General features: G+C 36.2%; 1 pseudogene; it reads right to left on the reverse strand.

The window, feature by feature from the left end:
• Window positions 1–8,039: 8,039 nt before the first annotated feature.
• Window positions 8,040–9,381, reverse strand: LOC109698241 (F-box only protein 22 pseudogene; annotated as a pseudogene).
• Window positions 9,382–12,055: the final 2,674 nt, after the last annotated feature.

The raw sequence follows: 12,055 nt of genomic DNA on the forward strand, positions 1-12,055 counted from the left end.
AAGATCATCACAGTCCAAGTGAAGATCAAAAGTTCAATTTCTGGCTTATCAGTGAGCCATGAAATATTTCAGGGTTGTTTGCATTACCAGTGTGTTTCTAGAGTAACAGTTACAGATTCCTGGGGGGCCAGATATTTTTCTCTGGTATTTCTTTTACTTAATTTTTCTAAAATGATGACAGAACATAATGACTAGGAGCATTTAACTTGACCTGACTTAAAACCTGACTTTGTTTATGACTAAATCTTTGATATTTTACACATTATTCCAATTTTATAAATGCAATTTCTTCACTCAGTGTCTGTGAAGGAGGAGCTTGAAGTAGATTTCCTACTCTTAGTGCATTGGGGTGTACCTCAGAAAAAGTACATGGGAGAATGTGGTCAGTACCAGGTAAGTTAAGCCAAGTGATCCTGTTGACATGAATTGTGCACAATACTTCAGTTTGTAAAGGAAATAAAAATGATATAATAATGGGGCTGCATATTAAACCTTGGGTTGTGTCATTTGCATTCATATGATAGACAGATAGATGACAGATACATAGGGAGATAGAGTAATAACCATTTCTAGTATTGCAAAATAACTTTAACCTTTTGTGCAGATCTGAAGAACATTCCTAATGAGCTGAGAAAATTTCTCTGTTGATTAGATATTCTTGATATTTGATATCATCTGCAGAAAATTTACATCTGACGTGGCAGTCTTATTAGTGTAAAATGTTGATTACTTTACTTTTCTCTTACTGTAAGTTTGAGGAGGGTCCTTACATATTATGATGTATTTACTTTCATCTGTAAATTACATTATAGCAGTTCAATTGAACTACTTACAGTATCCTTAATTCATAATAGAAATTTATTCATTTGGAAGATTAATCTTTTATAGTTCTCTATAAATATTGTGTATGTATTATTTAAGGGCATGCCTCCTTGGCACATGAATTAGGCTATATGTAGACATTTATAAGTGTTTAATTTTGTTCTTTTTTCAGGGCTGAGGTTTGAGCATATATTCTCATGCATGCTAGACAAGCACACTCTGCCACTGAGCTCAGCTCCATAGTGTTAAGTTTTAATATGATTTAATTTATCAGTATTTTCCCTTATGGATTGTGCACAATTGATCTCGGCATTGAAACCCCTATGAAGGTAAATACAGTATTTACAGTCTTGCCTTTTTAATTGAGGCAGAAGCTAATTGAAATTTATATTTTGCTTTGATAGGAGAAAGGTAGAGAAATTAGTTTTCATTTATAGCACCATTTATAGAATAGGCCCCATAATCACCAATGCCATTTCAGAAATAAGGAAAATGTTCTTTTTTTCTCTTGATTATTTTATATACTCTTGCCTGAAAAGAGAATAATTGTATCTAACCTTGCATGAACATCTCCTATCTCAATGATTTTAGCATGTCGACCAGTAAAAACAATGTAAGTTTGGTAACAAACAAGCCCTGTTCTTGTACCAATCACAAAGGCACCCTTGGATCACAAGTTTTCTAATTTTTCTGTTAATTTGCAATTTCCTGCAACAATACTAACAACCATGGCACAAAATTTTAATCTGTGACCTCTTGTATGTTGTTGTCCCTATCATTACAATAATAGAGAATACACAAAAAACTTCCTTGCTGGGGCAATAGAGTGATGTTAATTAGGGGTTTGTTAATCAGTGACTCAATCACTTGAACCATGCTCACAGACATCTCAGATTTTTTGTTTGTTTCTTTTGTTTCTTTTTTTAATCATTTACAGACATATGCATACATTGTCTGGGCCATTTTCTTCTAAGCCCCCTACCTCCTTCCTCTCCCCGCAAACCCTCCTCGCTTCAAGGCAGATCCTTTTCTGCCCTTATCTCTAATTTTGTTGAATAGAAAACATAAGCATAAGAAGAAAGAGTTTTTGCTAGCTGAATAAAGGGTCTCTATACAGAAAGATTCCTAGCATTGCTTCCATGTACAAATATGTTAAATCCCATGTTGATTCATCTCTAACTTATCTTTATACTGGTTCCTGATCCCCTTCTCATGTTGAACTCTATCACTTTAAGGTTTTTGTATTAGTTCCTCTGGAGTGGGGACATCAAACACTTTCAGGTTTTGGGTTTTCTACCTATCCCCATACCTCCCTTGTGTGCTATCACCTTGTCATGTGATCCAAGTTCAGCAACATTGCTCTTTTTGCCCTAGATCTAAAGTCCACATATGAAGGAGAACATAGGATTTTTGGTCTTCTGAGCCTGGCTAACCTCGCTCAGAATGATGTTCTCCAGTTCCATCCATTTACTTGCGAATGATAGGATTTCATTCTTCTTCATGGCTGAGTAAAATTCCATGTGTATAAATACCACATTTTCTTGATCCATTCATCAGTAGTGGGGCATCTTGGTTGTTTCCATAACTTGGTTTTGTGAATAGCACTGCAGTAAACATGGGTGTGCAGGTGCCTGTTTTGTTTTCTGATAGGGTGTCACTTTTGCATGGGCTAGTCTTGGGCCACTAATCTTCTTTAAGCCTTCCACAATCCTGAAACTACATGTATGTGCCACCATACACATGTTGGTTGTTTAGATGGGTCTTATTAACAACTTGCTCAAGTTGGCCTGAACCATGGTCATTCCAATCTCTACTTCCCAAGTTGCTGGGATTAGAGACATGAGCCACTACTCCTGGCTGTACTAGAAATTTGTTTATACACAGCTTCAAAATTCACTGAGACATAAATAGAATTGAACCTAGGTAGTGGTATTTTATGGTGTATGCATTTTCCAACACATCATTTGTATTCATATTAGATAGATAGACAGATAGACAGGCAGACAGATAGGTAGATCTATAACTATGTCTACACACATCAGTATATCTTATTTTTGAGTTTAAACATGGTGTCAGTTTTCCTGGTAACTTTAGCTATGATATGTGTGACTCTAATTATACTTATTGAAAGAGAATTCAAATGTAGTGCTTCTTTTTTCATATTCATGCACATAATGGAAACTAGAAAGAATACAGCTGTTTCAGAATTCCTTCTTCAGAGGCTGGCAGAAGTTCCACAACTGCAACCCTTCCTTTTCTGCCTGTTTTTGTCCATGTACCTGGTCCCTATCCTTGAAAACCTGCTCATCATCCTAGCTGTCAACTCTCATTCCTCTCTCCACAACTGCATATACTCCATTTTCTCTAATCTCTTCTTGAATGACATCTGTTTAAGCATAATCAGTCTCTAAGATGCTGACAAATATCCAGAAATAGAGCAAAGTGATCAGCTACTTGGGCTGTGTCCCCCAGGTCCTCTTTGTCCTGACTTTTATAAGACTAGAAACTCTCTCCTTGCTGCAGTGGGGTTTGACCATTATGTGGTCATCTGCCCTACACTTGGCTACATGTCCATTTCTAATCGACATCTCTGCCTTCTGCTGTTTCTGTTCTCCTTCTCTATTAGCATTGTGGTTGGTGCACCGACTCTCTAATGGTGTTGTAGGTGTCCTTCAGAGAACCAAACATTCCCTACGTCACCTGTAACCTTGCTCAGATCAAGTGGCCTCTTCTGACAACTTCATCAGACATGGAGAATAATGGAAGGAATGAAATAAAAGGGGTACATTATATGCATATATGTTAATGTCACAAAGAACCCCTTTTACAACTATTACATACTAATAAAAGATTAAATTTTTAAAATAAATTAATAATGTATATGGGACAAGTTTGGAGTGTACATGAACTCTGCAGTAAGTGAACCAGGAAAACTGTTGTGGTTTCAGTGATATATTCTGTTGTCCCTCAAATGTATAGCCATTTTTTCTGTGGTCAGAGGAAGACACATGAAGAATGACCTGACTAATCCAATTAGTAGGATAGCTTCTCTTCTATACTGTGTCATTTCCTTTGGTTTTGTAGAATACGTGAAGTTGATAGAATTCCTCTAGAGAGTGCCAAGAATTAAATACACTTTACTTTTTAAAAATTATGTCTCACATTTAAGCAAACAGAAATTTAAGCATGTAACACCAAAAATTCTACCCTTAAGTTGGTATGTGACATATGATTTTTAAACATATCTTTAAAGGGGAATAAATGTAGGCTCCTAAATGGCATATGAATATAGCAACAATTTATTGGTTCTTAGAAAAAGAGTCTCAGAGAAGAGAGCAGTGTCAAATATCTTAACAGGAATGTCCCTATAGAACTTGAATCACCTTCTGGGAGATATGTAGTTATTGTAGCATAAATCACTTGAAATAATTCTTCACCTCACACATTGAATTGAATCTATGCCCCACTTTTCATTTGTCAAATGTAAAAAAAAGTAAACACTTTTAGTTGCCACTGTCATCCTGTATACAGTAGGTAAACATAGGATCAGTTACTTTCATAGTGACTTGTAACATAGGGATATTTGTACCAGGACACACCATTTGGTTACTTCCATCTGGAGAAGGAAGTGGTCAGTGATTAACATGAGAAGAGGAAAAGAGAATGCCCCTAACACTGTAATTGCACATTTTAGAGGCAGGGAATATCATATGTTCAACGTTCTCACAGGAAACGTGGTCATGAACAGAGGAAAGAAAAAAAAACCTTCAATGACATCATCATTTATTTCACATAGTGCAACTGAAATGAAATAAATGATATATGTTAAGTAGTTGAATCAATACAAGCATTGAAAATTTACAGGAGAAAAAAGCGGATTGCAGATTATATTGCAATAAACTTAACTATTTAATCAAGCTTAAACAAGAATTATGTTTATTATGGATTAAACAGCATAAAAAAGTACAGAACAAATGAAAGATGTGATACCAACCTGTCAATGTCAAATTCATCATCACAATCTTCACTTTACTTATAGGTATTGCAATTAATACACATGTGCTTAAAGCCAAGTTGTTCTATCTTTCTGGTTTTGGGATTTTATTTTTCTCATTAGCTTTTTAATGTGTTTCACTGGAAAATATTCATATATGCATATATGTACTTTGATCATATTTAACCCTAATGTCAAATTCTTTTTACCACATTCGCCCTCTTGCTAGTCCTCTCACATGGTCTCCCTTTTACATTCATGTCCTTCTTGTTCTTTGATTTACACTTTTCGCTTGTATTAGTTGTACAATACATGTGATTTTTTCCATACTTATAGTGTACTCCAAACAAATTCACCATCTCTACTGTTCCTCAACCCCCTGACCACATTCTCAGAACAATTTCAATAGATTTCATTGTTCTATTTGCCTTTGTGCATATGGTTTATTTGGTTCCACATAAAGCTCTCCAATCACAATCACTTTTGTCCAAATGATGTAAGTTCATTCTTCTTTATGTCTGAGAAATATTTAGTTGTGTATTTATGCAACATATTCATTATTCATTCAACTGTTGATGGACAAGAACTTGGAAATTATGAACAGTGCTGCAATAGTAAACAGCCTTTGTATCTTGGTGCTCACATCTCTGTTGAATGCTGCTTTAAATTCCTGAAGTTGTATTCCCAGGAGAGGTACATAAGGATCATATTGTAGTTCTACTTTTGCTTTATTGAAGAACATTCATACTGATTTTCATAAAGACTGTACTAATTTATGCTCAGCCAAGTGTGTAAAAGTCCTTTTATCTCAAATTTGCACCAGTATTTTTTTTGTTTCTTGATGATAGCCATATGAGAGGAGTGACATTGAACCTTAGCATAACTTTTAGTCATTTTTACTAGTGTACATGAATTGTACAAAATTTATGGTTTAACTGTGTTTCACTATATGTGTGTATAATGTGTTTTGATCATTCTCTTCTCCTATGTAACTCTTATTGCCCTCTCCCCAACCATATTTTATAATTTCATGCAATTTAAAAAATGGATTTAACTATGATATTTTTATACATGCACACATTGTATTTCAATCATATTTTAGTTATCTTCACCCTCTATTTCTCCATTCCACTCCAGCTGATTTCCCTAATTATTTCCCCATTTATATTCATGTCTTTTTGTAAATGTAGGTTCTGCAAAGAAGAAATATGTAGTATTTGTATTTCTGAGTCTAGTTTATGATTCTCTCAAGTTCCATACATTTCTTGCAAATGATATCATTTCATTATTCCCTATGGCTGTGGAATGCCCCATTGAAGGTATTCACTAATTTTTCTTCATCCATATTCTATTGGGGGGCACATCCAATGATTCCATTAATTAGGTATTGTGAACAGTGCTGTGGCAAACATGGTGCACTGGTATCTATACTGTATGTTTACTAACATTCCTTTGAATATATTTCCAGGAGTGGTATTGGTAGATCATCCTTGGTGGCTGTACTAACTTACATTACCTCCCAACAGTATATAAGCACTCCTGTTTCCCCTGCATCCTTGCCAGCATTTGTTCATTACTTTCTTGATGATAATAATTCTGACTCATGAATCAGATTTCAGTATAATCTTAAAGATATTTTAATTTACAATCTGTTATTTTGAGGGGAAGTAGTAATGGAGTTTGAACTCAGGGCACCATACTTGCAAAGCTGGTACTCTGCTTCTTGAGCCATGCCCCCAGGCCTTTTTGGTTTTTTTAATTTGGGGATAGGGTCTTAATTTATGTTCAGGCGAGCATAGACCATGATCTTTCTATTTGTGCTTCTCATGTAAATGGGATGGCTGGCACATGCCACCACACTCAATTGTTGTTGGTTTATGTATGACATCATGAATTTTTTGCCAGGGCTGGCCTTGTACTGATGTCTTCTCAGTCACCTGCCAAGTAGCTAGGATTATAGCTTCATTTATACTTCCTTATAGTTAAGGGTGTTGAGCACTTCTTCGTGGGTTTATTGGCTATTTTATTTCTTCTTTGAAATATTCTCTTCAGTTAATTTACCCATTTATAAATTGGATCACTGGTTATTTTGGTGTTGCATTTTTTAACTTTCTATATTTTGATTAGTAATCTTATGTCACATAAATAGCTTACAAAGATTTTTTTCCCATTCTGTAGGCTATTTTTTCATTGTGGTGATTATTTTTATTGCCCTAAAGCTTTTTAATTTGATATGATCCTATTTTAGAATTCTTGCTCTGATTTCCTAGGAAATTGGAGCTCTATTCAGAAAGGCATTTCTTATGTCTATGTCTATTAGTGTTTTCTTACTGTAATTTTAAATGAATGAAAGTGAAGATCATCGTATTGAGTGAGATATACCACACTCATACAGAAAAATATTGCATGTTTTTCCTCATATGTTGTGTCATGACCTGTTAGTATTAAATAAGATCAATAATAATAGCCAGGTGTATTATCTCACACCTGTAAGCTCAGCTACACCAGAGATGGTGTTTGGGAGGTCTATGGTTTGAGGACTACCGGGGCAAAATTTCACAAGACTCCATGCATCTAATAATTAAGTGTGGTGGCATGCACCTATCATCGCAGCTGTGTAGAAGCATTACAAACAATACATAAAGCAAGAATGCCTGGCTAAAGAGCTAAAATGCCTGCATAGCAAACATGAAACCCTTCAATCTATATGCAACACCTCCAAAAAATAACAATAACAATGATAATAATAATAGTACCTGCTTATGAAAGGGGGATTGTTTGAGGACAGCAGGAAGGAAGGGGTTGTGTAGAGGAAACGGTGATGGGGATTAATATGACTGAAGTATATTAGGTATATATATATATGTGTGTGTGTGTGTGTGTGTTTATGTATATGTATATACACAAATATGTATATGTATATATTATATATATGTACATATATAATATGTATGTATGTATGAAAATAAAACAATTAAACCCACTAAAATCTGTTTTTTTTTAGTGTACCAAAACAAAAATATTCTTTAATTTTTATCAAGTAAGTAAAAACTGGTAAAACTGAGAAAGAGTTCTTGAGTCATCTATATATTTTTCTCCTTTTTAATAAGGGAGAAAAAAATGTTTTCATGATTCTGGAATGTCTCAGATCTCCTTCCCATTGGTGAATCACTTTCGATCGTCCTATGCAGGAAAGCCACTTAACGTCACCTTTATGTAGCTGCTGCATACTCTGGTGCAAATGGCCAGAACTGGTTTGCTTGTGGCTGATGCATAGCTCTCAAATCTTGGTCTGTGTTATGTTGTATACAAAGTTGTCTTTCACCTAATATATTAAAAACTACCCCAACATGATCGTAGAGCATCAGTCAAAGATAAAAATAAAACAAACAAAAAAAATCACCCAGATTATTTTTGTTTGAGTTTCCATTTTCTGGAAAAGGCAGAACCCAAAAGTTAGATCTTGCGAAAGCCACTTTAAAGATGGGCTTATTTAGAAGACCCCAGGTGAATGAGTGCCATTATTGTTGTATAGTTATGAAACAGATCATCATCCTTTACCTCATGACATTTCCTCAGTATAAAGTTCCCAGTGACTATCCAGTCACATCCAATTTCTCCATTTCCAAAGAAGCCAAATAAGAGAACACTAGGAAAAAACTTTCTAAACGTATCAGCCTCCACATTTGCTTTGTCTCTGTAATGCTGAAAGCCCCTGCCAACGCACACAAACATGAAGCCAATGGTGTTCTGCTCAGGGATGTTGGCTGCTTTGAGGCGCTACATGGCTGCCTCTGCTGTCTTCTCGTCATTGACCTCCTTGTTAAGGAGAACGGTGGCACTCTGGATTCTGTGCCCACTAAATGACAGTCCCACCACACCTATGGCATCAATATCCACAGGGTTCTTCTCAGAAGTCAGTGACAACAGCTTGTCCACCTGGCCTCCTGCCATGATGATGTTCGTATCACTGAAAGTGCTCAGTACTCTCTGCAGATAATTCCCAGCTCCCACCTTATGGCAGTTATAGCCAAAGACAAGGACCACACGAAGGTCAGGGTTATCAAGAAGACCTACTTTAGTAAGTTGATGTCTTTCTAGTGTTAAATTCTTTGGATCCTTGACAAAATGAAAGGGCTTCATTTTTATTCCTTCAATTTGAGGGAATAATAGGGCAAAACCAGATTCTCCAAATTCTATTTCCTGAGGCTGATTGCTACCTGATCCCATTGGAGTCACTACAATTCCTGGGGTCACAATCTCAAGGACTTGGCATTGTTTTGGAAATAACTTCTCAAGGGCAAATGCTGCTTCCATGCTAGTTCTTTTCCTTGCTCCCTTATGGCCACGACATTCTTCCAGACTAACAAAACCATCAGAGTCAGCCATGTAGAGAGCAGTCTGTGGCAAGATGTGAACATTCTGGCCACCCGCAGCAACGCCTTGGCGGGCAAGAAGCTGAGCACACGCCCTACCACCTCCGCGAGGTTGCTCAACACTTAGGTGCTCCGTGGGTCTGTGGAGCAGGGGCGACGGCAATCGCCACCGCTGCCTACCGGCTCCATGCCTCACCAACACCCTGAGCGAGCACTAAGGCAGCGCCCGCCCACCTAAAATCTGTTTCAAAAGGTGGGGAGATGGCAGGAGGGTTAAGAAAAAGTAATGAGTGGGTGAATTCAATCAAAGTTTATTTTATACATGTGTAGACTTATCACAATGAAACTCCTTTGTATAATTAATTTATGCTAATAAAATAAGCACAACTGTTGAGACAAAAAGCTGGGTGTATTAATTCAATTTCTGACTTTACTTATTTCCATTCTTGGTTTTTTTTTTTCCCCCATTTTGGTGGTACTGTGGTTTGAGCTCAGGGCCTCACTCTTTCAAGGCAGGTGCTCTTACCTGAGCCTCTCCACTGGCCCCTTTGCTTGTTTCTGTACTATAAAAATGAGTGAAACTACATTTAAGGACCATCCATATACCCTGAAATAATATAATTTTCTACAAAAATCTTTCAGCCACAAAAATGATATTTACCCACTTACACATAGGCCCATATTCACAAGTAAGAGGTATTATGATATGAAAGTCTGATTATGAGGAACTGCATTCAACATACAAAAATGATATCTTCTACATGATGGCATAAAGATGTCTGTTTTCAATGGACCAAGGTTTGACACAGAAGTTACTGTCTCTGGCAGCTTGGCTACATCTAAAACTTGCATCTGTTGTAACCACCTGATGACTATGAGGATAACAAGTTCTAGAAAGAGGACACTCATGTAGTACTAAATGAAGCCCTAATCACTGAAGTTAAATATTTCATATTTCTGAAGTAATTGTAATGATCTAAAATTCTCTTTGTTGTCTCAGTATATTATTAGTATCAGGAATTCTCTACCTTATAAGAATTAAACAAATCTACACTAAGAAGTCCCAATATCATAAAACCATGTCAAGCCACTGAGGAAACCTAATTACATGATTTTTATACATAATTAAATTCACTAAAATACATGCTAATATGATATCATAATGATACAGTTTTTCTGGAAATGTCTCAGTAATTACTTACTCAAGTAGGAAAAGTCAGGTCATTTTCCTCCTACTATGTTTGTGGGATAATGCGAGACTTAACCAGAGATCAGAAGTATGATCTCTGATAAAAGTTGGGAATCACATGCCATTTCCTGAAAAGCTGGATTCTCTTGCCAAGACAGCAGCCAAGCCAAAAGACTAATGAGCTCAGGCCAGATGGGCAAAAATGACTGTTAAACTACAGCTAACTGCCCACAAAAATACTGGTAACTGAGAAAACTACTGTTATTTGTAGAAGGCAACGTCTTCTTACACATTCACATAAATCACCAGTTCCTTCGGATGCTGGTCATATAGAAAAAAAACAAATTAAGATAATGGTATCAGTCTTATGCAATCTAACTTACAAATCTTTCTCTTTAGAGAAAACAGCATGGCAAAAGGCAAGCTCAGTGGGGAGAAAGATGCTGTCTGTCCAGCTAGCAGTCAGTGGACCCTCTAGAGAGCATCCTGTCCAGTTCTCATTCAATGAAGTCTAGTAAGATCTTTTTCTATTGAGTGGGCACTGGGTCTCTGACAAGATTTCTGTCTGTCCTTTCTCAGTGGACCTCCAGTGAGTTTCTTGTCCAGCATGTTGCAACTGGGTTCTCTGGTAAAAGTACTTGTCCAGCTTAGAGTCAGTATATTTCAATAAGCCTTATTTTGTTGCATACTGTATCTAGGTACTTTCTTTGATCTCTCAGTAATCAGACTAACTATCATAACATGGTTATATTTTGTACAATAAAAATACTAAAGCTAATGTCCACATATAAGAAAGAATTGGCGTAAAATTTTCTTTACCCTATTCACCTTCTAAAAATTTCTATCTTCTGAGACTGTGACATAGAGTATCACTAAATTAGAAGTAAACAAAACTAAAACAAGATAAAAGAATCCAGAATATAGTCAGAGCACAAATTTTCCAGTCATGTCTCTTTCTCTAACTTCCCTTTTTGTAAGAGTACACATGAACTTTTTTATAATTGAAACTCCTGCTTCAGCTTAAACCTAAACAAAGAAATTTTGTTTACAGAATTCAAATCATATGTCAAATCTCAGAGATCAAAACAAAAATAAAAATAAATTATCAAACCAAGGTACATTGTAGTTGGTTACATGTTGTCTCATCATTCTAGAGTAATGTAGTCATAAAACAGTCAAACATTCTAGGTCACCAGGAATCTAGTCATTTTGGCTTACTGAAGAAATCCAAGTCCACAGTGAACAGTATATGATACAAGTGAAGCAATTCTACCCATGAGATTCCTCAAGGTGACTTTCATGACTTTGTTCTTCACAGAATAGATAAATGGGTTCAACACTTGAGGGACCAAAATTTACATCATTGAAGCCATTGTAATTTACCTTGGTGTCCAATAGCATAAGGAAAAACAGACAGGTGAGAGCCACAGGTGGAAACTGCTTGATACCTTTCTTCTGATGATGGCATTTTCAAGACAGAGAATACAATGTGAACAGAACAGAAAATGATAATTTGAGAGAGGAACACCAGCAAGTACACAAACAGAAACAATTGTCAGGATGTTATCAATGAGGGTGTCAGAAAAGGAGAGCTTGGTCAGTTAAGCAAGTTCACAGAGAAACTAGGGGATTTCTAAATCTGTGCAGACCATCAGTGCAACACAATCAGAATGT

Source organism: Castor canadensis, chromosome 13 (genome assembly GCF_047511655.1).
Source record: "Castor canadensis chromosome 13, mCasCan1.hap1v2, whole genome shotgun sequence".
Classification (NCBI taxonomy): domain Eukaryota; kingdom Metazoa; phylum Chordata; class Mammalia; order Rodentia; family Castoridae; genus Castor; species Castor canadensis.